This window comes from Hippoglossus hippoglossus, chromosome 8 (assembly GCF_009819705.1).
Source record: "Hippoglossus hippoglossus isolate fHipHip1 chromosome 8, fHipHip1.pri, whole genome shotgun sequence".
NCBI classification, from domain to species: Eukaryota; Metazoa; Chordata; class Actinopteri; order Pleuronectiformes; family Pleuronectidae; genus Hippoglossus; species Hippoglossus hippoglossus.
In genome coordinates, this window is record NC_047158.1 from 4,958,823 (window position 1) to 4,986,502 (window position 27,680).

At 43.9% G+C, this 27,680-nt stretch overlaps 1 protein-coding gene across 5 annotated transcripts in view; it reads right to left on the reverse strand.

Moving 5' to 3' along the window:
• LOC117765858 (RNA binding protein fox-1 homolog 3-like) overlaps positions 1 to 19,615 on the reverse strand; it is a 397,513-nt gene extending 377,898 nt beyond the window's left edge. For 2 of the 5 annotated variants that reach the window (XM_034592403.1, XM_034592408.1), the window contains exon 1: positions 19,128 to 19,612. The gene's annotated coding sequence lies outside the window, so the exon portion shown is untranslated. Of the gene's footprint in view, positions 1 to 19,127 lie in introns of all 5 variants that reach the window. The other 3 variants (XM_034592407.1, XM_034592409.1, XM_034592401.1) reach the window with 3 other exon arrangements.
• Between the last annotated feature and the right edge of the window lie 8,065 nt (positions 19,616 to 27,680).

The following is a 27,680-nucleotide window of genomic DNA, read 5'->3' on the forward strand; positions in this document are numbered from 1 at the left end:
TTACTGACATTATATCAAGTGAGAGGTACAGTCATTGTCTCATAGACTGCTATACAAACTGACTAAAACAGGTGGAGTAGCCCTCCGCTGGTCATTCGAGACCATACAGGTTTCAGGCACTTCACTTTAAGGAGCTGGAGTTAACGTCCATTTTCATATACAGGCTATGTCGCTAGAACGACTCACGATTGCCTCTAGAGGTAAACAGAGGTATTAAATGAAGCAAGGCCTGCGCTAGCTGACTATCACGCTAACTTCAGTAGATATCTCTGCAACACCGCACACAAACTTCGATTATAGATCACCTAAACCGTTCTGTTGAATTTCTTGTAATTTGTAATCCTTACAACCTTTGATTCATTTCATTCCGAACCACTTTCACCAGCCAAAGTCAAACAGTGAAGGACTTTCTTTCTTAGAGCTTGTCAACTTAAGCAGAGCATGAATATAGAGCATGGAGCCAACACACTTATGATTTACCACAATTATCAAAACGTTATCTCTAAACCAGTAGCTCAAACTAATTTGGTTTTTGAAGCAAGTTGAAAAATAAAACCTCTGTGGACCTTTAATCTGATTTACGTGGCATTCCTCCATGAATCCTTCGAATCATGTAGATATTTTTTTACGTAATTAAAGTTACGAGAAATAAAAATAGAAAAAATGTGGATTTTTTTCCCACTTATAACAGAACAGCAGCTCATAAAGATAATTTGGAGGAAAGCTGGTTCACAGTTTAAATAAATACAAAAAATATAATGAATCTATTGAAAAATATTCTTCACATAACTTCAGACTTCTTGCAAATAAAGTCTCTAAGATAAAGCTGTCATTCATTATGTGGTGACATCTGCCAAAAAAAGCAGCTTTGTGGGCTTACATCCATTTGGGTTTTTTTTTGTTTAGTTTTTTTTAATACTTTCTCAAGGCAATGCACGAAGCCAGGGCCATGTCGTATTGTTCGGAGCTGAAGTGGTTACTCTCACAATGCAATGCATTCAACATGCGCGCAGCAGTGAGAGTTGCTTCACAAAACAGGTGTGAAAGAGTCATGGCTATGGAAAAGGTTTGAAAAGAGGAAGTGAATTAATTTGGCAAGGGCACCGTCAATTACGCCTTCGGACACTTGCAGTTAACGGCTAAATTGCATCTGGGTCGAGCTCCTGATAACAACAAGAATCAGCCAGAGGTAAATCAGCTCAGAGGTTTCACAGTCAAGCTCATCGCCTCCTGATGTGCTCACAAAACTTCAGATAAAGTGACTTAAAGCATCACGATAAACACAAGCACCACTGTTGAATCCGATGTATGTTCAAAGCTACTAGATGTTACATAACCCACGACACCTCATATCCTCAACACTGGGTCTAGTACAGTCCGTCTCGTTCTACCCACAGGCGGCTTCCATACTGTACATACAGTCATAGCTCTGCTGAATTCTTCTGCAGCATCTGGACATTTTCTCTTCAGTGCACTAGGTGTTGACAGGAAAACACCAATATGTACAGTGTAGCATGTGCCTCCTGCAGATCAATACAAATGTTGAGCTTAAAATACGGGTTAAGCTTGTCCAATTAAGGTTTGTTTACATATCTGTTACGTCTAAGTTTTCAACATTATTTAGATTATATTATATTATGTCTTACATCCTGGTACATGTACAAATAAATAAATTACTACTAGAACGATAGTTATTTGTAAATGACCCAATTATTGTCTTTAGACTGAAGAATTAAAAATTCAGGTTGACGCAAAGGTGAATATAATTAATGGAAAGAAGGAATAAGGATGAAGACAGGTTTAAGTGCCAGTCAAAATGTGGCATAACTCCATTCTGTGAATATATAGTGTATGTGAAGGAAGGGAGGACGTGGAAGTAGATAGTAACCCAGACGCAGTGAGGGGGAAGGTGTAACCGATGAGCACTTGGATTGGGTACCGAAATTCGCTACCAATCAGGCACCAGTTCTTACACAGCCAGTACCTTCCTACGAATCACAACGCAGCTTCTGGTGCTTCATTTCAGTGCCTGAGCTCTGTACTGAAATAAATGCTTACAGGCTATGACACCGGAGCAGCAAATGTGTGAAAACCCATTCTGTGTGAACACGGGATGCATTTGAGAGCAGTTACCCCATGGCACACAACATCCTACGGCAGTGTGGGCAAACTGGGCCTCCCTGGACCCCGAGGTGAGGAGGCAATTGATTATGAGTTTGGAGCTGAGAGTATTTTGCTGTATTAATCAGTGAAACTGTGTGAAATCCTAAGGCAACTCCAAATATGTATCTATAATGTGATATTTGTTAAGAGGTTTGCACTTATTTTAGGTTTAAACTGTTAATGTGTCAAATTTCAACTTCCAATTTGCCTAAACAATAAAAAAGCAATGTGCTTTTTTGTTTTTTTAAAGAAAAAGCGATTGGTTTAGTTACTGTTTAGTAACCAGAACCTTTTTAGAAGTAGCGAGTTAGCACAGATATCTGAAAAAGCCCGTACAACATCCAACCCTAGTAATAACAAACAGCTAAAATTCTGAAAACTACACAAGAATTTGGGGATGTTGAACTGGCTTTGTTGTCGTATAAACATCCTTAACAGGCATTCGTAGATTTCAGGCTTTGCAATTATTCCAATATTGTTCTTATTTAGGTGTAAATATAGTAGATTAAAAAAACACTACTTGGGTATAATGTACTACCCTAATATGATAAATGGAAACATAACAAAACAGTGAAGTCCAGCAGCAGAGTATTTTATGGTACAGGACACCAAGTGAAGTGTTTTATTCAGAATATGTACCAACAGAGAGGAAACATATTGGCTCAACGGGAGACCTCTGCCAGATACCGTGGAGTAGTTACAACACAAGTCTCACTTGGACGACTAAAAAAAGTCAAAACTATCCTAAAAGAGCTTTTTTATGCTTCGCTGATCCTGTTGACAACAAAGCGAGATTCTTTCTGGAAGTGAGAGGTTGGGTTACCGCTGCGGACCGAGGACTCCCACCTGGTGAACGACAGCAGCAGGAGGCTCCGCGAGACGGAGCGATACCTGTGCTGCGATAAGAAAGGCAGAAGTCACCGTCATGGCTGCCTCCGTCACCCACCGTGCACCCAACAAACAGCATTAGAGACAGTAAAGCAGAATGCCAAGCCAAGCCGAGCCTGAACACAAATATTCAAACAAATTTTTACATTACACACCCCAACACACACTATCACATCTTGCATATGGTCTATGAACACTCTCTACCCCTCTCTGCAACAATCTGAATTCTGCTGTTGACTCTTAAATGCACGCATTAGGGTAATAACACTGAAATTACTTCTTCCGCTGACTGTATTCAAGACACTGATTCAAATAAAAGCGCTTCCATGCTTGATACTCGAGTGTGGATTATTTCTTCTCTAGAAAGTAGCAACAATGGAAACTGGTCACAGTAAAGTCTGTGGATTAGTTTGAGCAACTGGGGCATTGTTTCTCGTCGGAGATGTTGTTGAATTTTCGAAAATGTCACAATTTGATGGTTGGAGGAGAAAGAAAGGCCCACAATCCAAATAAACTGTTCCAAAGACTGCAGGGTCTCACCTCTCGCAGCCTCTGAGGGGCCTGCGGATGTGAAATAGTGTGCGGGGTCAGTGTATCTCTGACTCAATTGGACGATACAAACGATCCGACCAGTAAAATGTTTTAGGATCAACCACTACGTCAAACAAGCCATCAAGCGTGTGGAAGCACAGACAAACTGCTCGTTAATCCTGGAAAGCAAACCAACTAATTGAATCTAAATTCAATCACCGACCAGCAGATGATGTTGTATAAACCTAACCCGGCAATCAGGCCGAATCGTCATTTTGTTCCACTTCATTATTCAGCCTGTTCATGTTCACGTTGGGGGGGTTGCTTTTTTTGTCCTAACCATTCAGCAGCCGGTGACGCATCTGCCGCGTCAACGTAGTTTTCAGTAAACAAGTATCCTCCAACAGCGGTTTCAAGGAACAGTTCATATTTTTTTTAAATAAATATGCAAATGTGAGTCAGATAAGTCAACTTATCAGCTCTACAGCTATGTCAATCTCACATGTGCTTTTTGCCATTACTGTGGCAATTTTCCCATTACCATTTTCTCTGGCTCTGGCCTCTTAATCCCACCTTCCAGGTCTGAAAATGCAGACCTATCTGGAATACAAAGGCAAACGTCTATATCCATAAGTTGCTGCGCAAAGTGCGCGAGGGACATATTAGGTGGTATGTAAATGAACTGTGTAATAGGAACACCACATGCACAATTCAACTCACCTCCACTGTGTTAGGTAAGCGGCAGAAATCCCTGTTGTTGAGAACTTTAGCTAAATAAATTTGTAATGATGAGAATGGCTCGATCCCAGCGGGGGTAAGAGTTGCTGTTTTGATAATCCATTATCAGCCACACCATGAATGGAGAAAGGTTAATGCCATTAATTGCAGCCCGTTAGATGTTCTTGCGGTAAAAGAAAGCACAGACACCTGCTCCTTCAGCGAGCCTCTCTGATAAGGTAGCAATGCCTGTGTTTGTGCAGTGGAAGAAATATTATGAATAATTGGGGAGTTGACGCACTGAATTCCTCCAGCATTAATCGAGCCTCGGAAATATCTGATATTAGCTTCGCATGAATCATTGTTAATTCCCATGAATTCATTACTGTTCCATGTGCAACTAAAAATAGAGTCCTGATAAATCAATGGGGACACTCGAGAGTGAAGACGGGGGTTGGTGCTGCTCGCTTCTGAAGCTTCTCTTTTCTGTACTGTGCCCTTGCCTCTCGTCAATAATTATTCTCCATAATTCACTCATAGATTTCTGTGTTACAACCAACGGGGGGAGGCACAACAGACCCTGAAAGGAATGTTTCAGCCCGGTCCCTCCTAAAGGAATGTGCATGCTTCCCATGTCGAATTGGTCAAGGGCCTTTGATGCCACAAAACAGTGGCAGTACCCTTTGCTTCAATATTTCTGTAACGACTGTGACCTGGTCTTTGTCTACAGGGACGGTGACAGGGTGTTTTTTGGCAACTTTCCTCCACGCTGAAGGGAAGCCTAATCCATCTGAAATGGCGTGGCGATCTTTTGTACCGATTGCATTCGTCACAGCTCAGAAAGCGTGCCACCTTGTGTGAAGACGCTGGCCAGCACCGACACCTGCCCTCCTCTCTCCGGCACTGAAAGCCTTCACAGACGATCGCCACTGCGTGGCCTCACTCATGCACTCGGTGCAAGGGCAGACAGGTTCGTCTGCACACAATCACAACGGACGACGGCATCCCATTCCAATTGCATTTCCGCTCACGGGCAGAGGGGGGGGGGGGGGGGGGGGAGAGATCCCATGGTGCATATTACTGTGGCTGAGACAAATTTAGCCGAAATGGAAGGGGAGATGGAAAAGGCTCACCTCTTACACTAATCTGGGCAAACGACACAGCAGCAGCTTCCTATAACAACATCACCATCGAAAAATGGTTTCTAGATGACAGTGCCGCCCTGCCTGTCTCTGACAGAAGACAGTGAATTAATTAAGATAATAAATTGCACATGTCATATTTGTCATCTATTCAATCTTTACTTAATGAGGCGCAACACACACATGGGTGTGTTGCTGAGTAAAACTTGTGTCGGATATACCTTAAAAACAGACACACTCCGTGTTAAAAACTGAGTGATACTCAATGCTGACTGATATTTAATATATGTCATGTATACATTCATGCTTGCTAGTCCTGTGCGGTTTCACAGACAGACACACATGAATGCAAATGAGGCTCGGGAGGAGGAGCAAGCGTGAGAGGCAGAGTGAGCGACTCAGAAGTCTGAATATCTGATCGCAAAGCGTCCTGATTAGAATTTTGTCATGCAACAATTTATAAATTAAAATGAATTAGATCTTCCATGCCCTGACCTCCATTAAAAACACTTCATTGTTGATGAGCCATGATAGCAACTGCTATTGATTGGCAAACCATCAGTATGGCCAATCCTGTCTCTTCAAGAAGAGGTCATCCAAAGCAATTTAGGCATATTGAGAGATTGATCAGGCCTACGGAGCTGCCACTTGGGCCCACTCAAGGCATAAAAGTCTGAGGTGTGACGCAGCCACTCCCTGCTGCTCTGTCGAGGTGGGGGTGGGGGGGGGTCTCAAATCTAAATGCTAATGGTTTCCTTAAGAGCCTGGCTGCCCTTTAACCACTACAGTCAGACGTGAAGGATGTGTTTCGACAGCTTTGTCTTGTTTTGACCCCTCCCCAGTCTCCTCCAACACCAACACCAAGACCCCACTCTCCGTATTCAGAATCAAACATGTACAAAATGACTGTGTTTCTGACGGCAACAGTGTTACAAATACAGTTAAATCTGTGTGATGAGTTATTAACAAACCAGATTGAAGACTGTTCTACCAAAAATATAGACCCTGAGAGAAATGTACTCAGAAAATGTAATACAGTTACCCACTCTTTTTTTCTAAATATTCTAAATATTGTAAGTGGTATTTTTCAATTAAAATATTTAATTTTCGAAGCCCTGAAATGCTGAAAAAGTCATTGTTTGTAATGTGAAGGGCTGAATTTGAAATGTGAATATTAAAATTAAGATTCCAAACAGATGAAATCTTCGGTTAAAAATTTAATTTTAGAACTATTCTGTAAAACATTTCTCTCATTTGTTCTGTGTTTTTCTGGTTTGTGCAAATTCATAACTGGATTTAACAATAAAAGAAATACACATTTTACTGACAGTGAAAGTGCACCTTAAATCCTCAAATCCTGTTCAGATGTGTGGAAGGTACATTGTAGGAGACATAATGAATATGATTTCTAAATTATTTACCAAGGTCTTTCATAGTAAAACAAAATAGAGATTTAATACGTTTCTTTTATTGCAAAATATAAAAGCTGTTTGTGCACTGTAAAAAAACAAGTAAAACGGTTTCAAAATGTTGTTGTCCTTGAATATTGGCCCCACATTCCCCAGACGTTTTTGTTGTTACCTGAAGAAAACTAAAATGCTCAAGCTTTAAGAACAAACAAAACACTGAAGGCTAAGCATTGCTACGATTTTTATAAATACAGTATATATAATACTAGATATACAGATTTTGAGAAATAGAAAAGTTACCTGAGCAACCTTGTCTTTGACGGTATGTACTTTTAACTAAATGTTGTGAGCAACAATAGGAATTGTTCAGGTACAATCAATATGTGGATTCAGGTATTTTCTGCACAGTTGTGCAATTTATGCAAACCATTTAAATCCTTCTTCCAGTAGATATGAGCTTGATCTTGGATCCTAAGCAGTTTTTTTTGCCATGTATCATTTTTTGCTGTATTGTCACGGTGTCAAATCGAGAATTCGTGTCTTCAATATTACACATTCTGTATATGATGCCTGACCAGAGGTTTTTTCTCCTCACAGGTGGCTGACGTGAGTGTGAGGCCTCAGCAGAACTGTTTTAGATTAGGATGTTTTATGTCTTGTGTTGGGAGGTGCCTTCCTGTCCCGGGCGCTGGGATAAGATGTGCCTTGAGACAGTCTCCACTCTCAAGAAGATAACACAAACCTGACATGACTTATAGTGACCTAGGCTTGTTATCTGCACTAAACCACATGGTATGATACTGAAATGCAGCTATTGCACCTCAAGCTTGTTTGTTGTGGCTGTTTGCATGTGAGTTGTGCCAAGAACCTTGTCTGTAAACAGATCTGTTGTAATAAAAAACTATTATACATAATAAATTATATATAATAGTTACAATATAATGATATATTATATATTACAAAAATAATTCAGCCTAGAAATGTCTCATCTGACATCTCAATAAAGTTACATATATATATATATATGAAGAAAGCAGGAGATTGTTCGGGTTAGATGTGTTGTCAAATACGGGGGAAATGTCCGGAGCTTTCAGGCGAGGGATGGCGTCTGATTAGAGGATGCACATGATGTTTCGACACCGGTCTTTGTTGACATAAGTTTCAGTGTCCTCTACGTGTATCGGTCCTCTGTCATCCTGAGACAGTTGCATTCTTGCAGTTTCACGTCCATCGCATATTAGATGCATCATCAACACGCTCCAAACATCTTGTGAATTTGTCCTGGTGTATCCTCACATGGGCTCGCTTGGACATCTTTCAAACATTTGACTCGGGGGTTGGCACGGAATGCTACATTAAATGTCTCCAGCAACTTACTCTGATATTTGCATTCTCACGTACAGCCCCTCCAGAGAAATTCAGGAAAATGCCTGGATTTACTGCACGTGCATGTCTGAAAGCAGCCTTTTGTGGTTTAGTCTCGTATTTAAGGACGAAAATAGTTGTATTGTATTTGTACAGCACCATCGTCGAGACCATAGTCAACATTCATGGTGCCTCCACAGGTCAGAAGAGGACAATACTAAAAAAGGTTGTGCAGGTATGGACGACCACAGATGGTTTTGTATGTCATGAGGAAGCATGAAAATGGGGCCAGTGAAACTATAATTTGCACAAAATTGACAATTTGCAGGGATCGCCTCACATTTTCATTCTCCCTTTCTTTTTTAACCCTCCGTCTTAACCACCATTTGGACTTTTGCAGTGCCTGCTGGTAGTACATCAAAGATACACTGTGCTATTGTATCATCCGTCTATTGTGCTTGAATTCACAGTGTTGTGAGCTTCACCATGGTAACAGAGATCAGAAGGCGAAGGTCATGCAAAGAGTTGGTAGAGGTGTCGCACGGCAAGGGCAGGGTGGGGGCGGGAAAAAAAAGCCCTCCACACGGGCCTTTTTCCATACACTGAGCACGCTCATCATCATCTCCTGTCCTCCAGCAGCTCCCTGCAAGGTTAGTGAGTGTCAATAAGCCTTCCGCAAAGGTTAAGGAGACCTATAAGAAAGATATTATGCAAACAGTGATCTCTCAGGATCCAGCAGAACCACAAATAGAGTGGCATAACCATCTTTGTTCATTTTCCATCTGAGAGTGAATCACAGAAAGGTGCAACGTCTTCCTGCATGACTGCCTTATGAATTCAGTATGAGCCATCTATACACTTTGACACGGAGTACTTTGTGAATACAAAAACCAAAAGATGGCATATCAAATTGGATAAACTGCCAGTTTCGTACAGAGAATAATCATTATTTCCGAATCCATCGTCAAGGAAATTTAGATTTTTTTCGTTTTAAAATGCAGGGAGCTGATGGATTCCTTTATTATTAACCAGTGACTTATTAGTTCCTCAACAAACCGACACATCCAGCTTCAACACAAACTTTGAAGACTTTGGTTACTGAGCACGGAGCAGAAGCAGTCGCTCAGGAGAACACGGCTGCACTCGCTCACACTTGATAGAGCCTTGGCTGCTGAGTGTTTTGTATAAACAGAGGACTGTAAATAAGATGGAGTTCTCCACCCGAGATTTATTGTCTCGCAAATGTCAGAGGATTAATTAACACATTTTAAGACTGTAAGTCGTGTTCACTGTGAGGATGCTGAACATTATAAAAGCTGCTCAAGGTAACCTCAAAACCACCAAGAGTCAGACCAAGCTCACACTAAACTCTTTCATCCGCTGAGTTCGAGAACCGAAGTCTGCTTTAAAAACCTCCAGAGACATTTCACCTGCTGCACATCTTCACTCGACAAACACTGAGCTTCCAGTCCTTTGTGTTGACTAAGTGTTCAAGGTCTGACCCAAACTGACATTTTCTACACTAAGACACACTTTCGTCTCTCTGTGCTATGTTTGTGTCCAACACCATGATTTGACTGATTTAAACTGCTGTGAGACACGTACGGAACTCCGGATAATCTCCTTCAAATTATCTAGAGGGAGTGAATGTGAGGATGCAACTGTTCGAGTCAGATGCTCTGGACAATCTCCAGAGATCATCCTATCAGACCCCTAGTTCAAACTGTGGATAATGTCCGAATGAGCCCATGTGATGCTCCTCACCTTAATGCTCCAGATATTTTGTGGTATTAACGTGTCTGACTGGAAAATCTCCTGCTGTGTTGTTCATCAGTGAAAGGCAAACTCCAGTGTTCCAGAAGTTATGTCTGGAAATGGCTTCACTTACTCATCTCAGTCTAGGGAAATATTGCATCGGGTACACTTATACAGCGAGAAGTAAAAATACACTTTGAGCTGAAAAGAAACTTTTGCTTTTTGTTGACGCCTGGCATTCGCTCTACTCAAAGAATTTCCAGGCCCATAAAGAGAGGAAAATACATTCTGAAACGCCGCTGCAGAGATATCCATGTTGCAGTGACCCACGTTATTTTTTCTGATTGAGTCATGTAAGTTTAAACTAGACCATTGCAACGAACACAACATGAATAACGAATTTCAAGCATTGCGCCATTAGTCACAACAAAATGAAATTCGTAGCATATTCTGTAACCAAGCAACCAAAGGACAATCTACTTTACAGGTGATTTTTACTGCCTAAAACAATGAACTTCGGGAAACGCCGCTGGCCGCGTTTTAGTTTGAAAACTCAGAGGCTGCATTGTAGCATGGACAGGCAAAAATAAAGGTTGTTTTGAAATGTTGCTTTAAATACTAAAACATTGGTTATGCAGGGAACCACTGTCCTGGAATAAGTCTCTTTTAGCATTGAAAATCAGCCAGACAAATAAAGTGTACAGTTTGCTTCAATACACTGGCTGTACAATGCAAAGCCCAATAATTCTGTATCACCCAAATCCAAGTGGAATACAGAGATCTCTCACAGTTCTTACACAGATTACACATGTTCTTTGGCTGCTGAGACACTGGAGGTAATCCAGGGAAACTTTGTGAGTGGAAAAGCTTTTTGGTCTGCGTATCTCCGTGATGGAATTATGCGCACCAAAATAAGAGTGCAAATTTGAATCAAACCTCTGAGCGAGATCTGTGGGTTCTTGGCAGTGAAGGGGGAACACAACAGGATTCCCGCACATATGCCGTGCTCATCCGCGAGAAGCTCAGCAGGCTGCCAACACCAAAGTGTTCATCACTCTCCACCCACTCCTTTTCATAACAAGGAACACAAGAAGAAGAAGAAGAACAAGAAGAAAAAAAATCCCCACAGCCTCGGAGTCAGCCCGACCAATCAGTGGCGAGGATCAAAAAGCAGACGTTCAAGGAGAATGAAATGCCCCCATTGATTGGCCACACCGCTTTGGTCCTCCCTGCACAGTCCTCCAATCGATACCTGAGAGATAAGCAGCCGTCAGCTACTGACATTGGTGATGTATAACCGTCGTGGCTGCGCGGCGACTGATGACCTCTTACCGTCTTGGTCGAGACTCACCAGAGCAACTCGGGCTGGCGTGGCCAAGGGCAGAGCCGCACCAACAAACCAGCGCTTCCACTGAACTCCTACTCCTCAAACTGACACCAGCTGGTAAAACAAAGTGCCCTTTATTCATGTCACTCATCTTCTACATAATCTGACCCTCCTCTTTTGATTAGGCGACATCCCACCTGTGCTCCGGCTAATTAGCCGAGGTTAAAGCTTCGGAGGGGAGAGAGTGAAGCGTAACGCGGCGACGAGGATAAATTACCTGAAAAGGAACCATTGTTATTGCTCTGTTTGTTTTTCAAAAGGCAATAATGAAATAAATAAATGAAAAAAAAAAAAAAAAAATGGTTGAGAGAAAATGAAATGATGGCGTGGCGATGTTTTGTGAAATTGTGCTGTCAAACGTTTCTCCTTTCTAATTTCCTGGAGCGCAGATGATGGAGCATGTGTGCTGACAGCTGAATCAGATAAAACAAAAAGGGAGAAAAAAATGACTCCTCTTTTCCCACTGCACGGGCGTTTATAAACGACATTTATAAGTATAATAATAAAACAATTAGTCTGTGGTAAATGACAATTGACAGGAAGCATGACCTTGTATGCACCGTACACTTTTTTTTTTACTGTGGTCATTTATTAAAGTGTCATAGCTGACAGGCACGGGCATAAATACAGAGCACTTTGGTTGTAGCGCAAAATAAATAAAATACAGTCTAATGTTGATTTATAGGGGCGATGATGTTCATACTGTGCCTGCTTATCCTTTATGGAAGTATGTAAAAACATCTAACGATATTTAAATTAACTCACAAACCCAAAAGACTATTGAATTCCCCATGATGCATTAACTTTTCAGCAAGTGATGGAGCTGCTGTGCAGAATCTTACAAAGGTTTCAGAGCAAGTGTCTGGTGTGTGTGTGTGTGTGTGTGTGTGTGCGTTTGATGGGACCGTCCCAGCACAACTGTCACTTCGCTCCCCTGTTACAGGTGCTCCACACAGGGGAGCTGGCAGCTCTGACGGACGCCTCCTCCGAGGGATTTATGAGAAATGACAGCTCTCGCTAAATAAAGCCGAAGTGGCCGGGGAAGGGAAGACAACGGAAGTTCCAAACCACAAGCGCAGAGGGCTGACACTAGCTGGAATTTATTTCCTCCACTTCTGCCTGGCAATTTAGTTGGAAATGTGCTATTCATACTTTCAGGGGGGTGGAGGGAGAGAGGGAGCTAGAGAAAGAGAGAAAGAGAGAGAGCGAGGGAGTGAGAGAGCCCCGCCCTTAATCTACTTCCTCTGTTTGGGGTAATGGTCTACGAGGTCTTTCTGCTCGCGAAAATCACATTTCTTACATGGCTGACTCTTGATGAATTATTTCACATTTCACTTACTTACCTTTTTAAAAGTTAATCTACATCAATAACGTTAAAGGAAAATTTCACAGTTACAAATGAACAGTTCCCCTTATTCAAACTCGAAAGGTGTGGAGCGTTCGGCTGCTTAAAAAGTCCATTTCAAACTTCATCATTTAACCGTCCGACAGCATATCTGAATGCACACGGGCCGGGCCGGCGTTCAGATTTTCTATGTATTTAAATATGGACCATCTTTAATTGAGCAGAAACTGCTGTGGAGAACAGTGCTGAACTAATACTGAGGCTGAAATATCATTACACTGATGGAAGCCGGGCTCTCTGACTTTTATTGGCAGCTCGCGAGCTAAATGTGTGGTTCAATTCAGAGGCAGCCATAGCTGCAGAGGCAACGTAATCGACTTCGGGACAAAATGGTGTGGAAAATGACGTGTAGGCCTTTGCCTCAAGCCAACCTGGTGCAGGCAGAAATCTATCAGTCAGGTGCACACCAACATTGGCATTTTCACAAATGTGATTTAGTCGACGATATTGGAGAGTCGGTGTGCTGGACCAGTGCTCCTGCTGAAAGAAAACGACTATTTCAAGCCATGCAATCTGCTGCTCCTGCTGCTTGCTTCAGTTTGAACTCTGTCGTGTTCAGATAAAACAATGTTTTACATATGAAACCTCTGCAGCATATCAGTGCCAATTCAGGTCAAAGTATCCTGGACCTTGTGAGCATTTGGATGTGAATGTTAAATCTCTCCGTCCTCATTTGAATGATTTCGTTCTCAGCCTGAAAATCATCCCTTTGTTTTGAGACAAACACAAGATTCACTGTTATCCCACACAACTGTGCAGAGTATTTTTGGCTCAGCGCTGCCAAAGTTTGGACACAACCATTTATAATTCTCTCACAAGGAGGGGAAGCAGCTTGCTTTTCTTTCCGCACAGACTCCCCGGGATACAGACGCGTCCGTGCTGCATGTGGTCGACTCGCAGAGTCCCGTTATTTCTATGCAGCGGAAGCTTTAGCGAGCAGCGCGGCCAAAAGGGCCTCGACCAGTAAACCGAACATTAATCATCACAATGAGACATAATTAAAACAGCAATTACACGAAAGACCTTTTTTACGCTTTGGGAGCGTCTCAACTCTTACATCAGCTTCTAAACCTCACATTCAGAGTGTGTCTCTCCCAGCAGCGAGCCTGGAGGAGCAACAGTCACACCCACACACTCGTGCATACACACTCATATACTTGCAGAGCCACGGAGCAGATCAAGTGTGCCTGGAGAGCTCTATAGAGAGGCCAGTTTTCCTCATTAGACCGTGTGTGCACCACTCTCCAAAAAAACCCCTCACTCTAATCACTGTCACCAGACCTCGGCTGAAAAACAGATAATTAATGTTGGGCCCTGCATCAATCGGCTTCCATGCTAAACAGCTCTGTGTACATATGTGTGCACATGTGTGTGGGCGTCCGCACGTTTGTCTATTTGTGTTCGGAGACTGTCGACGTGGGAGTACCCCCACCCCCGTCGGTTTCTTTCCCCCCCGAGGACCGTGGATGCTCAAGCCATACACAAAAACGATTTCTTTCAGGCTCGAATTATACCTCAGAAGAACAACACGCACAGCAGATGATGCACAAATTTGTGGAAGAAATACCACACTGTACGTGAAAAGCTGTCTGCAGCTCCCACTTCACACCATCTTAAGTCGCTGGTTTTGTAACGTCCCACCCCCCCCCCCCCCTGCTCCACGACTGCCCTTTTATTTCCCCTCCACCCATTTATTAAATGGAATGGACTTCTTAATCGTGTGCTTTGCAGAGCAGATTATTTATGTTCTTTTTTTCCTTCCTAAAGGCAGTTATTAATATCATAAATATTTGATGATACTTTGTGTGACCCTGCAGAGAATGACACAGGGAGGTAATGAAGGTTAACGCTGGGGGTACAGACTGATTACATGGCGACTGTTTGGCAGAGGCCCTCGGACGGCTGCCATAAACCTGCTATTAAAATGGACTAAATAAATAAACTCTGTTCACAATTTAGCGACAGGACTGGACAACTTTAACAAGGTAATTTACACAACCACATTGTTTTATTAACCCCCGATGATATCTTTGTTAATTATTTGGGTTTATTTGCCCATGGGTTGAGACACCAACCATAAAAACCACTGGGGCGAATGGAAGTCCATGTGCTGAGCTCTTGTAAAAAAAAAAAATTAAAAAAAGGTCAAGAGACGGGACCACTGACGAATTGACCTGACTCACAGAAAATAAAATGTTATTACTTAATTATATATTTCAATCGTTTTTTTAAACCAAATGGTTCTGGCTCCTAAAATGTGAATATAATTTATATTTATTATATTTTCTTAGGCTTCTATTTCACATATTTGAATATCATTGGGTTTTCATCTGTTGGCAAGACAAAACAAAATGGCCAAATGATTCATTGATTAATTTTATTTAAATTATCAGTACATTAACTGATAGTGAAGGGATTGTTGTGTTATCATTGGGATTGCTTCAGTATGAAGACAAAACCAGGACATCTTTAAAGAACCATTGTTCAGTTCATAAATGTAATTACCTGCCGCAACAGCATGGCTGCTATTGTGTGTGCGTTTGGGTACGTGTGTGTGCGTTTGTGCATAATGGGAAGAACTTCAGTTTTGAGGTGCTTATATGTCCGTCTACTGCTGTGTCCATGCTACTGTGTTTTTATTTCACACGCCAAGACGAGCATTTTAGCTCTACACCAGAAAGAATCTCCACCCATACAGACGCACCTTAAAGGAGACATTGTGTTCCTATTCAGATTCATAATTTCAATATTTGAAAAGGTTGACATGCTCTAATGTTAAAAAAACACGGAACTTCCCTCATACTGTGCGTTGCTGCATTCTCTCTTTTCAGCCGCTGTCTGAACCACTTGGTTTTAGCTCCAGTCTCTTTACCAATGATAAATCCCAGTCTGCACCGATTGGTCAGCTGGCCCACTCGGTTGTGATTGGTCAGCCGCTCCCAGCGTGTGCAGGAAATGCCGGCCGACGCTCTCGGATTCATTCGGTGTCACAACCGCACGAGATACACTTTTTAGCACAACAAACTAAGTCCCATTTCCTTCCATTGAACTGGGTTGTTGACGGAAGTTTGAGATACACGTCAAAATTGAAATCAAAACCATCTAAAGGGATGGAAACGGTAACAGAAATGTGTTGTGAACTGACCCATGAAACAAGTTGCCAGGGTAGAAGCTACGTATATTGCAAGATAAGGCGAATGTCTTTGTTGATATGTATATCTTACAAAACCTTGTAATTGGAGTCATATGGTAATCCTCCAGTATTTTGTCAGCAGCACTTTGCCCCGCAATTACCATCATTCTCGCAAAGGTTTTTGACGAGAGGATATATCCTTCCCAGGCTCACTCAACAAATCAATTCAGCTTTTTGGCTTTCCACCAATAGAAAGAAGAAAAAAAAAATATCTTCAATATTTGCTACACATGTCCTTCATCACTGAACCGGAGTATTCATGAGTTTTGAATAGGCTGTGTGTTCCATTGTCTAAGAGCAGCCCCCACAAAGCACCAATTACAGCATCAACTTCCCTACATTGGAACACAAGTAGCACTGCATTCGTGTTGAGACTGGAAAGCATATGATGGGTTTGCAATTGTAATCAGCATCGTTGAAATGGTAACAAGTTGGCAAATTAGTAAATTCCGTCACTCATTTATTCAAGATGTGCAATTACTGGCATCCAGTACCCCCAAGTCAGGTGGAGATTTTCTGAAAATAAATGAAAACACCCCGGAGACGCTGGAAATGTGCCATCTCTTCCAGTCAACATAATTTAATCAGCAAAGTATCTGAATATTTAAAGCTCTCCAGCATACAACATTTATCAACTCTCCGACTATCTCTCTCTTTATACATTCAGACGTGGCTGAATACCTCAACACAAAATGATTCCAGGCTGACATATATAATTTGACCTTGTCAGAAGCTGATCTCCTTCCCTCCCATATTTCCTTGTGCATGCTGTGTAATTGAGCCTTCAGGGAGAGGAAAGACTATCTGGCCCTCGCCTTGTAAGGATCTGTATTGATGATCAGGACTGGTTACCAACCATCTAATCAATAAGTGCAGATACACGTCCAGATAGTAAAAAAAAAAATTGGCGTGGCAGTAACTTATCTTGCCTTCACAAGTGCTTTAGTAACTGCAAAGATCACAGACTTACATTAACAGCGCCTCTGGGTAAACGCTTTGCAGTGACAGATATATGTAATTAAATATGTTTCCTAGCATAAAAGGCCATTAATGTCCCCGAATATATTTCTCAATAATGACATATACAACGTGAGGAAGATAGATTTAAAGCGACAGTCAGTGACCAAGTCAGAAGCAGACGGGCTTTTCTGCATTTAAATTACATGATTTTTTTCTGTGAAAGCCACAGGCAAGTCCAAAATGAAAGTTGAATTAATTGGAAGAGTTTAAATTACTTTTTTTTTTGTGATGTAGCTTTTGTAATATTCCCGTGCAACTAAAATCAGAGCTTTGATGGTGGTTATAGGTGATGAACGGTCAGGGAAGCTGCAGCTTCTTCTGTAGGACACTGGATCTGTTTGCCTTTTAACTCGCACCTCATCAGCCTTTTTCCAATAATCCTTGCATGGGAAAAAAAAGGGGGCAACTACAGTGGAGGAAAGGATGGATAATTGTCTTGTTTACCTTGCTTTAACATTGTGTGTGTGTGTGTGTGTGTGTGTCTGTGTCTGTGAGTGTTACACCACAAGGGTTCAGTAAATTTGGCCAGACAGAGGAGCGAGGAAGTGGGTCCAGAGCTTTTCATCCACTTTTGCTGACACATTGGCGACCAGAGGCTCGTTGTGCCTAGAGAGCCACTGATGTGTCACTTCACATTTCTAAGAGTCAAAAATCAGGCCCTCGTTTTTCGATTCTGCAACAAGGAAAACAGGAGGAAAGTTTCAACTGTAGCAGCAGGAAATGATTCGACTGATGAATTAAGAGTGGAGAAAAAAAAATAGCAGACAAGAAACCCGAAAGTACAAACAGCTAAAACGAGGAGTGATAGGAATTCAGCTTTAAGCATAAGCAGGTGCTGTGGTGTCTGTGATCCGTGTTAAATCACATCATAAAAATGCAAATACTCTGGTTCTCACTGCAGGAGTCCCAACAACAAATCTAATGTACTGCGAGGTGTTTAACATATATATGTTTTCATTTTCCACATTTGCTCGTCAGTTTGTCAGAGCAAAGTGAGGCGCCGCACAATATCCTGGGCCCCACAAATGTAATATAACCTGGATTGCAACAGGGCCAGTGTGATACAGCTGTGGCATTAGGGCCAATGGGAGCTCTTTAAATGAGAGAGTGGCCGTAAACACCACGTCTTCTTTCCCCCTCGCAGGCATTACTAGCGGCGCTGATGACAAGTGCCGAGCATCCCCTCTAGTGCCTTTAATACAGCGGGAGCATCCTCTAGGGGAAATGCAATCTGTGTCCTCTGCACAGATCCACTGTCTGCACTTCCCCGCATGTGAGCCACTATCATATTATACTCCCCGCTCTCGAAATGGGAGAAGGAAATAGGAAATCGCCTCGGCCAGGGATGAACCAGGAACATAATCAAAAAATACTGTGGCGCAAACGGCACAGATCAGCCCGCCGCGCAGACCTCCCCTGGCTGAGCGCTAAACAATAAGCGGTGGGGATTGCTCGGGATTCTCATGAGAAGAAAGTACGCCCCCTTTTTTTTTCACCCCCACAGGCAACTATTGGCTTATAGCAGCTTATACGTTTAAGATGGGAGATAAGAGCAGGGACGCTTGCCTCATGTGGCGATCCAGCATGCCTATATTGGCAATAAAGAAGCGCGGACCTGCACAGACAAAAGAAGCTCACAACATGAGGCGGAGTGTGTGAAACATTATTCAGTTGACCTTGCATATCGCTGGGGTGATTTTTCATCTCAGCCAAACAAAGAGGCATAAATAAAAGCACTGTGGACTTGTGGCGAGGAGCATTTGGTGTAGATCCATTAAAGTGGAAGAAGAAATGTCACAAATGAACTGCAAAGTGCAAAACACACTTTTACTGGATTGTTTTTGTTTGCTTTCTGTGCACTGACAGTGACAGGACAAAGCTCAACGCAAACATAAACACACACAATCCTGCACTTCTCTCACTGACTATTCTACCTGCATGGAAATGACAAAGACACTTGAGCACAGGATGGAGGAGTGAGCATGGTTTCTGATCTGTGTGTGTAGAGTCAAGTCACTCTGTGTTTGAAGTAAATGTGCTGGACACATGTGCGTTTGTGTTTGACACACGAGGTGGGTAGGTGTGTGTGTGTGTGTGTGTGTGTGTGACAGCGTTAAGCCTGAGTGAGAGGTGAAAGGACTGCTGTACTCACAGTTGTGCTCTTGTTTTCCTGTGGTCTGTCGGCGTGTCAGAGTTTCATCCTCTCAGCGTCTCTCCATGGGCTGGGCTTCCTCTTCCTCTTCTGACCAAAAGGTGTGAGGAGGAGGAGGAGGAGGAGGAGGAGGAGGAGGAGGTGGAGTAGGAGGAAGAGGAGGAGGGGATGCACGGATTGAACGCAAAGGAATGAAAACCGGAGCGGGAGAGAGAGAGCGAAAGGAGGAGGAGGAGGAGGAGGGAGAGTGAGTGAGAAACACAGAAAGAGAGAGAGAGAGAACTGTGGATGGAGGGAGGGCGAGCGGTGGCCTGCGATTGGCCTGTCAGACCGGGAGAGGGAGCGTCGGTCTCGGCGGTGTCGGGGCGGCGGGCTGCCTGCACCCCAGTGGGTCTGCCGGTGTCTCTCCGATATGAAACGCCTCAAGAGCCGGCCGCGCGGATTCCTATACGGCGCACACGCTCGCTGGCTGCCTCACGACTCACACACTCTGCATCCACATCACACACAGGGAGAGAGAAAGAGAGAGGGAGAGGAAGAGGATGAGAGAGAGAGAGAGAGAGAGATTGAGGAAGGAGGAGGGAGGGATGATAGAGTGAGGCAGACAGATTCAGAGGGCCGATGACAGCTTCAAGCTGAAGCTTCTCCTTGGCTCCTCATCAGTGACAGGTAGTGAGGAACAAGAGACAGAGGGAGGCTCCCCCTCCCATTCACACGCCTTTACACACTGACACACATACACATACACACTCACGCTCATGTACACACACAAATCACTCACTCCACATCCAACCACAACACCACCAGTCTCCCCCTCCTCTCCCCTCCCCATCTCAATTACCATAGCCGCGGCAGATGTATTGGGCTTGTCAGCTCTCAAGCAAGGCTCGTGGAGGAGATGTGGGCTAACTTATCTCATCTAATTTAACCAAGCTATAATCAGACAACACTGTGGAACTCATTTGTGGTCCGGCTGGATGGAGGGGTTGGGATGTGGTGGTGGGTGGGGAGTGCGGGGGCCGTGTAGAGAGACACAGACAAACTGCAATTAGCAGATTCCAGGTCAGAGATGCAGCAGCGTTAAGGTTCAGATCAAAGCCATTTGCAGAAGAAAACACAAACCATGCAGGAAAATGTGCTATAGTGAAGCTGCACGTTGTTAAAGTCCTGCAGAGGAGTGTGAAGTGAAAAACTGAAGATAAACGAAAATTTAAAAAAATTACAATTGAAGACTACCAACAAGCAATGGGGTTCAACCCAGTTCATTGAATAACTGTGCTTTATAATGCTCTCAATATATAGCTTGACTGATTTCAGTGAGCGTCACACCCTGAACTTTCCCCCCAAAAAAACAGATTCAGTTTGAACAAGAAGTTCTGTGAGGGATGTTAGGCCTAATGTTTCTCCAGCTGAGGCCCGGTTTGCAGCCGAATGACAAGCTCTGGTATGTTTCCCCTTATTAACCGTCGTACCGGGTCAACAGCGGACCAACTCCAATCGGCTCCACACTGGAGTCCCATGAATCCTATCTCCGTCCTCTTCACTCCACCAAATTCAATTAAAAAGAGAAATTGGCAATTAGATCACTGTTATGATCCTGTAACAATGATCTAATCTGTAATTCATTGGCTGGGGTTCCCCTGAGGTGGGGGGGTCGCGTGATGGAGTGGCTCGGAGACTCCTTGGCATTCACCTCAGCGCGGGCAGCGCAAATGGGCGCAGGTGGAGCTGTGGGACCCCGATGCTGCCACAGGCCTCTATAGTGTCAGCACCGGGGCCTTGGTTGGCCTGCGGCAAGAACACAACCTGTGACACACACTCATTTGTTTTGTTTTCGTATGCATGAGGGCTGATTTTGCAGGTTGCACGTGTAATATATGTGCGGGCGTGCGTGGGGAGAGCAGCAGATGATGTTGCAAAAAGCCGAAAAGTGCACAAACACCCGCGCCTCTCGTGGGAGGCACATTTTTACTCCTTAATTGAATTAAGTCAATTCCATTTGGTTAATGAAGGGGTGGGGGGTAGTTTGCCCTTTCGGCAGCTCCAGGCTAACAATCACATTGAGACATGGGGGTTGGAGGTAGTTGGAGGAGGGTGGGGTCACAATCTCTATACTGGGACCAGTGTCTTGTCACCACCTTTATGACTGGCGTCGTGCAGCTGGAGCGGTGCCACAGCTCCACCGTATGTGGAGTGTCTGCAGCGCTTAGCATCACTGCTCTGACCCGAAGCAGCAGCCATGTGTGTGTATTTGTGATTTAAAAGGCCTGTTACCAGGCAACATTTACCACATTAAAGGATCTTTTTTTCCTATCTTATCATCCATCTCGTGGTGCTTATATTTAGTCCCGGGATAAATGCGGTGTCCTTTACAGCAGACACACACGCCTACGCAGACACGGAGCCAGTGGCAACAGGAAAGCAAACTGACTATCATACATGGGTGCATGTGGGCTTGCGACACTCACATACCCACACACACACACACACACACACACACACACACACACACACAGAGGCATATGCACACAGGAACAGTGTGATTGCTCTGCTTCGCTCGTTTAGCACTTCTAAGGCAGAGATCCCCAGAGGCCACCCATCACATCCAGTTACTGTGGCACACAGATGTGACCGGGCCCCACCTGGTTGCTCTCACCTCGATCTGCAGGAGGCATGAGCACCATGTCCCCTCACTCACTCCCTCACTCCCTGATACAGTGCACTGATCTCTCTTCTCAAAGATCACAAAGGATTCCCACTGTACGTTTTTCACGAACGTCCCGTCATGCCTGTAAACGTGTCACACATCCCCTCTATGTTGTAAAGAAGGTACACTGCTAGAACATGACTGTATCATAGTCACACTCACTTTTCACGGGAGGTGTGAAGAAGATCGTGAATCCCCAGCCAGCAGCCTTTTAAGAGGAGGGACTATTTTCATTTTCATCCCTGCACCTATTTTAACAACTTTTATGTAATTAACAGAAAATGAGTAAAACGTGTCAGTGAGAGAGTGCCAGGGAGGATAAGGGGTGGAATAAATAGCAACGGGCTACATTAACAGAAACTTTTAAAGAAGAGGGCTAATGAGACAGAGCTGCTGTGACTGAAGAATGCTGATGGCATCAGGTGCCGAGATGAAGATGTAATGGCTCGCTCCGAGGGGGCTACCCCAACAGATGCAAAAACAAAGGTGAGAGACAGATAGCGATACGGGGGAGGGGTGTGTTGAGGCGGTTGAAAGCGGAGGTGGGTGGGGAACGAGAGGGTAAAGGAGGTGCAGGAGGTCTGGTTGGGTGATTAGTGATCTCCCGTGCCCGTTGAGCCTGACTTGTCACAGGTTGACATGGGATGCAATTATAGAGGGGAAGTTTCCCAGCCCCTCAGGCATGTGCCAGCAATGCTGTCAACGCCGGATGATGTGTGGGCTCTTGGCACTGCCAAAGGTGTCACAGGCACTTATGTGTGCTCAAAGCTGCTACGCTCCCATGAAAATTGGCCTTTGCTGTCCCAGGCGCAGTGGATGACGACCATGCGTGTGCACGTGCCTGTGCACACATGCTCAGTTACCTTTGTTTGAGTATTAGTTAAACCCTACTCCACTCCCAACCTTCCCCTGGTCTCAATCTTTCTTATTTCCTCTGAAGCTACAAGGTAAAGCCACAACACTTGTGATTCTGCTGGCTTCTCATGCTGTTCCCACATCTTCTCCTTTTCCCGTATCAGCCTGCATACGACTCTGCCAGCAGTGCGAGTAAGCTCTGTAAGACCCAAGGCAAATTACCTCAGCGGGACGCCACACTTCTCTTCCCCCTCGCTTCCTCCTCTTCCTCATCGTCTTCTCTTTTCAGCCTTTCTCTGAATGTCACAAATCAAAGTGTGTACCTCAGCACAGGCTGCACGTTGTGGGAGTGCAGCTTAAAACCAATTCAATGTCCTCCACTGCCAGATTCATGTCTGTTCTACGGTGTGAGGGAAAAAAACTGCTCACAGAGTCCATTTCTTCACTATGCGGGGAAAAAGGAGAACAGACGCTTTTACCAGAGGACACAGATGGTCACTTTTGTCCAACCTGTCTTTTTTTTATCGTCACCTTTTTTTCAGAAAATTGATTTGTACAAAGACTTTCATACTCCCATCTAGTGGCTTGAAAGCCATGCTAGTGGGCCATCAGGTGTGATTTTCCACTTCAGACAATTTTTTAGGAGGGGAAATGGCCTGAAATTGGATCCTCTGGCAGCTTGCAGTTCCTCTAAACTAGCCTTGGGCAACACAATACTTAGATGCACCACTACTTCTCTGCTATCATTTCCAGAAAGATCTGAGTTCTACAGATGCTGCCGCTAATCGAAAAGAAGGGGCGGTGGGGAGATGGTTCTGGACAATCATTTCTGCACAATCGCGTACAAAGACAATTGTATAACATCTTTAGAGGAGTGTAATAAGTGAAGGCTAACTCTGGTTAAGTGAAGCCATGGAAGGTGTTATACTGCAGCCAGTTAACAGGCCTACGAGAGTCACTGGGGTCTGTGCTGTGCCCTGTTAGTGTTGTTAGCAATAACCGTAGTCAGCCGGCAGGACGTGTCCCCATGTCCTCTACCTGAGGCCCCGCTGTGATCACACAGCAGGCGAACATATGATGCCTCTTTGCCCCTCATAGTTCATAGCCCAACACCCCAACCAAGAGGGCCTGATTAAATCGAAGGAACAAGGGCTAATTAAATAAGGTCTGATCAGGGAGGAGTAAATTATTTAACACTGCCCACACATACTGATGTCTCTTCAGATCCCGAACTAGAGACTTCTTTTTGTTGCTTTTGTCTCCTCTGTTACATCTCTCTCTCTCTCTCTCTTTGTCCGTCTCATCTTTTCTGCAGTTTTTTTACGACATCTGCACCGCTTCCATTGTTCGTCTCATTAAATGGTGCCATTCAGTGGCCATGGCAGAGTTGTGAGACTGTCACAGAAGCAGATGTAGGGCCACGGCTGGTGGAAGATAACATTGTGTGTTGATTAAAGACACGGAGGGAGATATGTACGAGATCCTTTTGAATCAACAGAGAGGGGGTGAGACAGAAGTATCCCCCTGCGTACAAGTTTAACCATGGGACAAGCGGAAAGGTTCTCTCAGAGAAACCCCCCCCCCCCCCCCCCACCCCCACCCCCCGACTACTGCTCCCACCACACCCTAACCTATGCATTCCGAAATGAATAACCCTTCATGTTTTATTAGACCCTTTAGAAACCTGCAGCCTGTTAAGAGCGCTTTTTTACTGATGCTGTGATCCAAGCAGTACGACCAAAAGTTCACCGGGAAACTCATGTATTCATTCACTCAGCAGGGGATGGCATTTTCCATTTCTTTCGCTCAATGCTGTGGTCTTTTTTCTGACAGCGGTGCTCTCTCTGGGCCAATTTCTGAATTTCTGATCACCCACTGCACCATGCACATCTTTCAACTGCAACAGGGTGCTAACTACAAAACCTAAAGCCCACAAGAAATCACTGACCCATGACAGTACGGACTGGAGGTGGGGGGAAAAAAGTGCTCCATTGCCTTATAAACACCATATTTTGCATTTACAATCTGTTGTCATGAAACAATTAACCTTGGGGAAGGCTGCAAGCTACCACAGCATGGGAACATTCCAATGCAGCACTCCATATTCGCTATCATTACAAGGCCTGTACCAAACAAACCGAATGAATCAATTTGTTTACACAACACCAGGCCAACTGGAACTCTGAAAAGAAAATTGGGAGTCATTGTGTAAAACTGTACAAACTTCTGCCCAGTTCAGCTTCTTCTGTTCCCAGATGACCAGCGATGTTTTTGCTGGAGCCTTCTACGTCTGCATCACCACGAGACAATGCAGAGGCCTGAATGACCATCTGAACATGGCCTTGCTGTGCTTACCTTCACTGTCAGTAGTGTCTCACTGAGGAACTGAATGACTCAAACCACAATGTGGACAATACTCATTGTTCTCCAGGGTGCGTCTTTGGTTCTGTAGGGCAAACTTCAGACAGGCATTGAAGTCCGAACATTTTCCTGAAATTTGTTGGGGCTGTATGTGAAAAAGCAAATGTCCCAGTCAGTTGCGCTGGGACAGTTCCCAAAACCTTTCCTCGAAGTCCCCTGGTCAAATGTCCACAAAATGTCAGCGACATGTAATGTAAGTGACTCGGTGTGTTGATGACATTTCTAGCATGCGAGGGACATGAGACTGAAAGAATAAAAATATCTCAGGATGAAATAAAGAAACAATGGTTGTAGAAGCGCGGACAAAGACATCAACTTGGAAAGAGAAGGATATTTTAGAGCTTTTGGGGATAAGAGCCGACGCCGGTTTGGATGTGCTGTACGTCACGTCCTCCTCTACCCAGGTGCCACCCCTCGCCTGAATTGTTTTGGAAATGTTCCTGTTCTGAACCATCTGACCCGCACACAATCTCCGGCTGCATTCTTCATATCTGATGAAAATGTCCAGAGACAATCTTCCACATATTTTGCAGAGTTTGTGTCTAAAAACAGCTCCAGATTCACAAAAAGATGTTGAAGATCAGAGTGGAGCTATTTACCACTGACTTTCATTGCCTTTGCCTGTATGCCATGGGCTTTGGTCGAATTATTGCAGTTGATTGTGTACATCTTCCCGCAAGGTGCTGAAATATAAATCTATGGTCTTAAGGAAAGGTTGTAGGGTTTGTCATTGTGGTAGCTCCTGATTTGGGTGATCAATGTGTAAGGGTCATATCCTATTTTCAGGCTTATGATTAGGTATTCAAAACTGCAGGAACATTAAATTGATTTGTGCAGTTGTTTTTGTAGGTGTGATAATTATTTTACAATGTTTGTTCACTCAACATCATTGTAAATGAGGGACACCACAACGAGCTTCTCGGGTACAAATAAAGCTCCGAATGGGAAGGAATGAATATTCCCACAAGACACTATGGGAATTTTTCAGGGTTTCTGTCCATGTTTAACATTGCACACAGCTGGTCCACAGTTTTACAGAGAATGATAAAGATGAGTGAAAACTCAATAACGATGGTATTTTGTTTTAATTATCTTGATGTTCATCACGGTCGAAACCAAGTCCCCACACTGCGATATTCAAAATTAGAACTAGAGTAACGTTGTCATGGAAACACAAATCAGCAATACATGTGAAGCCCTGACATATCACAAAGTAAAGAGGGTCCAGGTACATGGAAAGCATCTTTTAACAGCCTCTACCACTCAGCATTACTTTAATTATTAATGGGTTCTACAGCAGACAAATGAATAACTCAATGTGCAGTTAAATATTGCGACACAAAACTAGGAAAGAAATAACAAAGGTATAGGAATGTGCTTTTTCACTCTGTGCTTTAATGCACTGAAGCTCTATAGGCTATGTTGTGTCTGTGCATAATCCAGGGCATGTTCATTATGAAAACAACACTTTACTCCAGTGGCAAAATGATGTTGACCTTTGCAGAATCGAATACTAGCAAACCGTGTCTCATTGTTCAAAGATAATAGCTGTGCAACATCCCCTATAAGGCAGATGATGTTGCTGGCATGCCGAGTGCCAGCCTCGCTGTTGGGTGGGTGTTGGACCAGTGATGACTCATTCTCTATCTGCTTTACAGAGACCTGGGTGACAGGTTTCTGTTTTAGCTGCTGTAACAAAGTGTTTCATGGCGTTGGTGAATTTGTACTTCATTTAGATAAATGATTGAGCAAAATCTCCTTTTGTCTTTGCAACGTCTACCTGAGGTTGACTCAGCACGGCATGTAGGAGAGGAGGAGGAAGCGAGAGACAAGCAGGGGGGGGGGGAATTAGAATGAGGGTGAAAAAGAGGGGAGACGGTGGGCCAGCCACCCCGAAGAAGCCTTGTTCATTCCCCAGGGAAATTGCATCACATATTGATCCATGCTCCCTGCATCTAATGGACACAGAGGGTGGAATTGCTGGTGGCAATTGGGAAATAGCAATGAGAGTAACAAGAAGTCATTAAGGCATAAAGCCCAGGTTAGTCACCTGAGGACCTTTCACCTGCCTTCACACAGTCCTCACAGTGCAAGCTGCCTGAAGAGCCACACATGCCGAGGAGTTAGATTACCAAAGCAGCAGGTTCACAGGCTCAGACGAGCATTTGTCTCCATTACAGCCCTTACACTGGCAAGTAAACAGGGGAGACAGACAATCATTCTACATTACATCCATGACTATAGCACTTTACATTTTCTATCAGCGTAACAGACTCCCTGGGCCATCTCACAATCCTCACATTCATTTTTTACTGCCAAGCGCACGCTCGTGTGCACACTCGTGAGCACAGATGGAGCTTTATCAGGGAAGGGATTTCCACGACTGCTATAGCATTTATGGCTGATTCTCGAGGGTAAAAACAGCAAGATGCAAAACGAGGTCTGGATCCTAACCCAAATCTGTCATGCCATCAGTCGTACCACTTCAAAACAAAAGAAATGAACGCAACACGCAGCCTTGAGTGCCCGTCTGCGCCCATTCTTTCTCCTCCGAGCTCAACGTCCGATCT